The sequence below is a fragment of the Vigna unguiculata genome, chromosome 4 (genome assembly GCF_037176805.1).
Source record: "Vigna unguiculata cultivar grain cowpea cultivar isolate G323 ecotype 2 chromosome 4, ASM3717680v1, whole genome shotgun sequence".
Lineage (NCBI taxonomy): Eukaryota > Viridiplantae > Streptophyta > Magnoliopsida > Fabales > Fabaceae > Vigna > Vigna unguiculata.
This window is the reverse complement of record NC_140795.1, coordinates 29,025,550-29,033,513: the sequence shown is the minus strand read 5'-3', so window position 1 is coordinate 29,033,513 and position 7,964 is coordinate 29,025,550. Positions and strand designations below refer to the sequence as shown.

Below are 7,964 nucleotides of genomic sequence, written 5' to 3'. Positions count from 1 at the left end.
TTAAGTTCATTGGTTCAGAGAAGAGGCAAAGAAAAAACTTTTTCATCAAAAACAAAGATTCATTGAAAACGAAGACAGTGGTTCGCTGATCCTTTGTTTCTTCTTCTGAAAAACAAAATGCTGAATTTTTTATATCTTAACATATGTGATGACAAACCATTTCAAGAATATTGAAAACACATTCATTTCTATAATAAAAAAATATGTTATTTGACTAAATATAGTTCAAATATTGGTAGAACACTGAACAAAACGTTTTATGTCGTAAAAATATTGGGTACTCCAAATATAAATTAATCATATATAGTGGATCTTAAATTTATTAAAACCTATAAAATATATTAAAAATGCAGTGAAGCATATAATAATTTCTAAAAGAGAAGAGAGAAATGTTTTATTAAATTTGCATATTTTTGAACTCACATATCAAGTAAAAACGTTGAAAATGGTATATTCATGAGATACTTCTTTGTAGAGTGAATCTCCATCATTTGAGAGTGATATCTAGGAATGTCAACGGACTGGTAGGATAAGATAGTAGTTCTCCATACTCTATTATCCGTCTCATGTTCATACCTATATATGTCGGGTATCCGTTATGTGGGTACTCGTCTATTTTTGTATATTCACGGGTACTCGCGAGTATTTACAAAATTATTTAAAAATCAAATATTTAATCATAAATTCAAATAAAATAAAATAAAATACATGTAAAATGACGTTCAACACACTAGAAATTCTTTGATTAGTGCTTCAATCAACAAGTCCCCTTTCTCCGATTGATTCCTTAAAAATAAGCAAATAAAAAATCACTAACAATTTATATTGTAGTTTATTTTTGATTGAAATATTAAAGAAATTATTAACTTCATCACTTACAGGAACATTATTTGATTCCCCTACAATTGATTCACCAACATTAGAGACATTTTTCACTTATTCTTCGCGCAAAAGAATTCGGTGTAAAAACAATTTATAAAGTGAGTATACATAAATTTGTGTCCACTGCTATTAAAATAATAAAACTCATACGTTAGTGGTTTTGGATGCATACAAAACTCATGAAATACAGGTATCCACGAGTATAGATACTATGATAGCCGTACCCGCACCATTAACATGTGAGTATAAAAAATACTCGTACCCACGGGTATCTATTTTTAATATTCATTTTTTACCCGTTGTAAGTTTTATTGGCGGATACTCACGAATACAGATTTTTTTGGCATCCCTAATAATACCAAATACTCATATTTTATATTTTATAATTAATTTACTATTTAATTTTTAATACATTTAAAAAAATCAGAAAACATGGTAATTAACTAAATAAAAAACTAACTATCCATGTAAACAAAAATTTAATTTAAACTATTCGTTGTATGATAAAATAAAATAAAGGCTACCATTCAAAAATATTCTTTGAAACTGCAGAATATTATGAACTTTCAAAATCTGAAACAAACATTGTTTTTTTTTTACCAGGAACATTTTTAGTTAAAAAGTAGATTTACATACTTTTATGTTCTTAATATGTGTATCATTTCTACCCTTTTAGTTCCATTAATGTTTTTTTCAACGGTGCCTTCTAAATTAAATATTTTATTTTTACATTTTTTTTACCTATGCATAATTATTCGTGTATTTATTAATTTTTTTTAATTATGTGTGATGATACGTAGAAAAGTCAATAAAAAAGAAAAATAATCATAAAATTCTTATTAAATAAAATTCTACATTGCTAACACTCGATCAAGACAAAAAGACAAAAGATCTAAAATTCTTTATTAAATTGAAACTATTGAAAATATACAGAATAAAAAAAAGACATTTCATTTTGTGTTCCACTAAAAGGGTCACCACCAGAGAAAGATTTCCACTAAAACCTAAAAAGCAAAAAAATGTATATCATGTTAATAATAATGTTAGCAACATATTATTATTATTAGATAAATTTAAAAAAGTTCTTAGAAAATATAATACCAATACTCCATCACTGAAAGAAGAGCCGTATGAAATAAGTATTTTGGCCAATATATATCCTCTTAACAATAATAACATGATTCACTCAAAAGTCCTGCGAACTTGATTCGCTCACAAGCAGGTGAGAATCCTTGCGGCTATTAAGTCTTTTAGTCCTGCAATTCAATAGTTGTGGCTCAGTCAATAAAATGTAACATCCGAATAGGACATTAAAAATTATATATCGAAGTTCTTAGAAAATATCACATTATCATTACATTATAAATCTTTAAGTATCTTAAATGACTTCTTAGAATCCAAATTAATATTTTCTCTCAACATTTTCAACACATGAAGCCTGATCGTGTTCATTGACAAAATATAAAGGATGCAAACTTTGAAATATAATGTAAATTAAGAAAAGAATTCACCTTAAAGAAATATATTTATCAACCTCGTCCTTCTCTGCAGGACTATAAACAGACCAACTTTCTTCGGGTGAAGTTGCAGTTTCATCTTCTATTTTGATATCTGCATGTTGCTTTCGTTTAGAAAACTTGCTAAAGCCCAAGTCAAAATGTATCATCGATCAGAAAAATTGAGCTCATGAATTTTGAGAATTACCTTGCAACAGAATAACAGGTTCATCATTGTCATGTTGCAAGTTCCAAAATATCATCCCATTATTGTCCACAAACTCTGGATTGATTCTCGTGGCATCACATCCTAATTTCTCTTTATATTAGAAAAACAAATGTCAACCCTTACAATAAATACCATAAACTTTAAAGCTAGTAAGATATAAAGTAACAATATGTACCCAAACTTTCCAATTTTGCCTCGTTAAGAGCATTAAATTATTTACCAAACAAAATTACATACACATACTCTATTTTCTGTTTTTACCACATTAAGAACATTTGTTTTTCTATCAAACCAAGACCTAGCTAGATGTTTAGAAAATACAAAAATTGATGAATTTAAACTAAGAAATTAAACATCTTACGGGATGTTGTAAGCGAATGCTATTGTGCAAGAAAAGAAACAAGATATTATAAAAACATTGAAGAGTATATAATGCAAACGAAATTATAGCAAAACATAATACTAAACCTATGTACCAACAGTTGTTTGCCATAATACATATTAGTTCTTTTTCGTCCTAGTGTGATCATAAAACAAAACCAACCTTTTATTTTGCTTTCAGATCTTGTGCTAATAATTATTTGTTTACAACTTGGAAAACTTTGAACCACGAAATTTTGTACCACATGAAAATATTTTGACTAAAAACTGAAAGTGGAGAAATTTAGGATAACATGAATGATGCATAATTCATAATCAATTAATCATGACATACCTTTTTTATTCGTCTAAAAACTGAAAGTGGAGAAATTTAGGATAACATGAATGATGCATAATTCATAATCAATTAATCATGACATACCTTTTTTATTTGTGCTCTTTAACCTGAACATGTCAGCCTGTGCTTCATCAACCTCAGTTCTTAGTTTTATAAGAGCATCATGGTCGTCCATTGTAAAGGGGGACACAGTTGAAGGAACAACTTTTGCCTTCTCATTCCGCAACTTCTGTTCAAGACACTTTACCTGTACATATCATGCACACAAAATTATTATGAACACACCGTAAAAAAAACCATAACACCTTGTTTTTTATTACCTTTTCCTTAGTTGCAGCAATCTTAAGTTTTGCTTCTTTCACTCCCTTTGCATATCTTGAATTTTCATCTTTAATATATCTCCTTAGTTTTCTGGACATATTAAGCAAGTTTTCAACCACTTTAAATGTGAAAATAATTAAACAAAAGAATACATAAAAAAATATATATTTTCTAACTGGACTTGAAATACTCACTCGGTATTCAAAGTCTCGTCACAAAGAAGAATCATCAGTTTAAATTTCTTTGACAAATCCAATTTAGAGTATCCAGTGATGCCTTCCTGAAGCCAATCTAGAGGAAAATCATCTAATATGAGATGTGATTCCATAATTAATTTCTCCAAATCCTTAGTAGGAAAGGACGGAGACCTACAACAAAATCATCCATATGGAAACATTAATTCAAGTATCTAAAAAAAATTAATTACTGAAAAAACCCCAAACAAGAATTTAGGATCAAAGACAAGAGTCTACTGTGAAATTCAATTAGCAAGGAGTTATGTCCTTTACTAACCAATTCTTTTAATATGGCTTCCGGTTCTCCTTCCTTGAGATCAAGAGCCTGATTAAAATTATGCATGGCTGCGACACTATAACTTTAAAGCAAGAATTACGCTGGAACAATAATACCATTTTTTCTAGAGTATATAATTTAATGTAACAGAAGGGAATATCATTCATGGTGAAAACATTCAATTAAATGACCAACTGCAAAATCATCTAAAAAAGATCAGGAAAAATTGTTAACATGAAACCATACCTTCCCAAAAACTCGAAAAAATTGTAAAAGTTGCAACGCATCCCCAACATCTTTGGATGGTAACTCGATGCCAAATATTTGTTTTAATTCCATGCCAGGGGGCAAAAGAAGTTCCTCCTCAATTGTTGGGAACCTTTGTACTTCTCCTTGGCACATGGCACCAACATTATCACCACCATTGTTACAAACTTCAAGCTCCTGCAAGAAATTACAAAAACGAACACGAATCACCAACCAGGTCATCTCATAAAAAGTTCATCATTAACTTATCATGAGTTTGCACAGTAAAACAAGAGATCGCTTTCAACCAAATCTGTCAACCACAGGAGATTTTGAAAGAGGAACAGACAGAAAAAAAGCATACCTCTTCAAAAGTAGCTTCAGATGGATTTAATGCTTTTGAAGCCTTCTTAACTGCCAGCATTGTCAACTGACATATAACCACATTCCTTGGCATTTTTATAGAGAGGACCAGGGAACATAACGTGGTTAAAACAGCTCATAATACAGAGAGGGATGATAGTGTGTGCACAACGGAAGAGATGAACCAGCAACATATATTTATGAATCCTAGTCTACTAATTTACTAATTATTTGTTTAAATTAAAATTAGATAAATTACACTATTTCTTTTTCCTAATCCCCAGATCATAAAATAAGTAATGAAAAACATAGTTAGTTAGCTATGATGAGACATGTGTAAAAGTACTCCCAATTGGTTAGCTAATGCAAAATTGACAAGCACACTTGTACAAGAATCAATTGTAGGACAGGAGTACTTCTATTGGTATTTCTCATCACTTAAGCAGGACAGATAAAATGATGTCTCCGAACTGAAGAATATAACACAGACTACTTTAGAAGAATGCTTAAATTCCATTATCAACAAGTGCATGTAGTGGCAATCTAATTGTTTAACTAATGCTGCCAGAGCGGATGAAGATTGTTGATAGTATCTGTAGTATGAAAATGGATTCACATGCATTCCCCTACTAGTTTAAGTTTATGTTATGGTTGATTAATGACAAATATATCATTATGTGTTAGAAGGATTCATTTTTGCCCATGTTCAGAACCAAATCACCCCAAATTTAAGTTCGAAATTGGTTGAAGTACTTTGTTATGTTTCATTTCACACAAAAGCAGAGAACAGAGAAAAAGAAATGTTACTTTTATGTTTCATGTAATTCCTAAAAGTATGAAAATGGAGTAATAATATACAAAAAATAAAATAAAAAGCACCTAATTGACTATTCACTAATTCAAATAACATACAGGGTCATATAAGAATATTTGTTTCCATGTCTCATCCAAATGCTGCTCATCTCCATATCATATCAATATCTGGTAAAATCACTCTTCACCTGTAAAAGCACAGGACAACACATGATAGATTTAATGTTCAAAGCCACCTAGGTTGGACAGACAAGCAGTGAGTATAATTGAGTGCTTTAGAGGCAAAACTTGAACTAATGTTAATAGAAAACAAAACAAATTGAAAAGTATGGATTGACTTTATATTGAATGCATAAAATGACCATTCATAGGAATGAACTATTTGCTTGGCAGACGTACACCTATTTGTCGTCTACAATTTTGGCATCATCCATGGACACTACACAAAATGAACTCTGTACTATATAAGGTTTGTTTAACCAATATATTAGTTCAGAATAAAAAAGATAATGTAGCAGAAACAATTAACAAATAAGTTTAATCTTGTTAAAATCCTGCAACTAAGTTGATATTTCATATCGGTTTGACTCTTGCATAGCAGCCAATTCAACTACTAATCTTTTTAGACTATACATCCACCAAATGACCATTTTAGATAACACATTACGAGTAATTTAAATTGAAACCAACAATGACAGTAAGAATTAATCACCATGAGATTACCTGTTTAAGAATTGGAGTTGCACATGTCTCCCTCAAGCTTTGAGCATCTGAATATATATGTGAAGCATGCTGGCATGAGTTTTGAATACTGCAAAAAAGATAGAGTATTAACAATACAGAGAGTACTTGACCCACAGGACCATTCAATCAACACATCAATGCACAAAGAGAAACATGAAACAACTGTTAAGACTAAAACAATCTAGTCTCAGACCGTTTAAACATAGTATGTGACATTTACATTACGTTGTGGTAATAACATTCGAGATTAAGTTTTGAAACCACATATCCTCTTGTTTGAACGTATGCTTTGGAGCTTGCTAAATCAATTAAAAAAGTTGATGACTTTATATTATCTAACCTTCTATAATACAAAAACAGCATGTAATCTAGGGTATATAATTTGTTTTTATCAATGAAGTATTATCCAGAATAAGATAAATATTTTTACTTGCTTTAATAAAAGTTTGTAAACGGCAATAATATAACACGTAAAAGGAAAAACATTACACGTTATCCCTAAGACACGTACCTTTAATTTCCTTTTTGATGTGTGCAGCACATATCAACAAACCAGAGATACACATAAGCAGTCTAACAAGAAAGAATAAAATCTATTTGGAGAATAGATTTTACAAGAATATGAAAGATTACAAGAAGATCTGCTTCAACTTTCTAACAATCAAATATTTGTTTCAGTACCCATTATCAGATGTCTTACCATGAACACATTCTTGAAGCCTAAAAAATACAAACAACATCAAAACAACAAAAACACATTCTTATAACTAATACTTGGTGTCAAAGAAAGCCAAAAGAAGCTTAGTGTCAGAGAATACTTGGTCTTCTTAGTCTCCAGGAGAGATTAGGAGGATTTGTCAGGAGTGAGTGACATTATGTCCTCACATAAGTCAAAAGTCATAAAAGGAGATTTCGCTGCTCTTCTATTATACTTGTAAACAGTATATGTGGATAAAATTTTTACACTTCAGTTTTGTGAAAATCATTTTATCAAAAGTCTTTTAAGAGCATGAACTTTCTTACATTACTGTCAACCCTCCCCTTCTAGTGTTGACCTATTTTTCAGTAAGAACATAACATTAGGAAAGGGCCCAAACATGGCTCTGTTGCACAATCTTGTCATGATGATTATCTATTCAGTAAATTTTGTTGCAAGATGGAAGTCATATATTAACATAACTCACCATTTGGATCCACGGAGAAGATTAAAGTATGCAGCAAAAAAACTGTAGCTGTACGGAACAAAAAGATCAGTGTTTAATGTATTACATCTCGATCTATAAAAAATTAAGAGTCCAACACCTAATTAACCACATCAAATAAATCCTGCAATCCTTAATAATATTCTAAAAATAAATAACCCATCAACCAGTTACAAAAATTTATTCTGTGAAGCCAAGGACAATCATGTAAAGGGATGAATTAACAAACAAGCTGAGATGAGAGATATAGACCAGAACTTATATAATAGTTCCCTCAAAGAGTAGGGAGAGGTTACAAACAAATCAACAATGCACCACAATATTTCATTTGAGCCAAGAGAGATTGGAAGAAATCACATTTACAACTTTGTAAATCTACTTACTTCACAGGAAGCATAGTAATTTTCAAAGTATCTACTGAAGCCAATAACCTTTTC

The 7,964-nt window shown here is 30.4% G+C and overlaps 1 pseudogene across 1 annotated transcript; it reads right to left on the bottom strand.

Annotated features, from left to right (window-relative positions):
* Positions 1 to 1,754: 1,754 nt before the first annotated feature.
* On the bottom strand, positions 1,755 to 6,487 carry LOC114182621 (uncharacterized; annotated as a pseudogene). The gene is made up of 12 exons (XR_014994229.1): positions 6,305 to 6,487; positions 5,681 to 5,769; positions 4,770 to 4,980; positions 4,406 to 4,654; positions 4,074 to 4,207; positions 3,841 to 4,014; positions 3,646 to 3,736; positions 3,410 to 3,572; positions 2,587 to 2,697; positions 2,394 to 2,493; positions 1,984 to 2,138; positions 1,755 to 1,886 (listed from the first exon to the last, which is right to left on the bottom strand). The product of XR_014994229.1 is annotated as an uncharacterized LOC114182621 (transcript).
* Between the last annotated feature and the right edge of the window lie 1,477 nt (positions 6,488 to 7,964).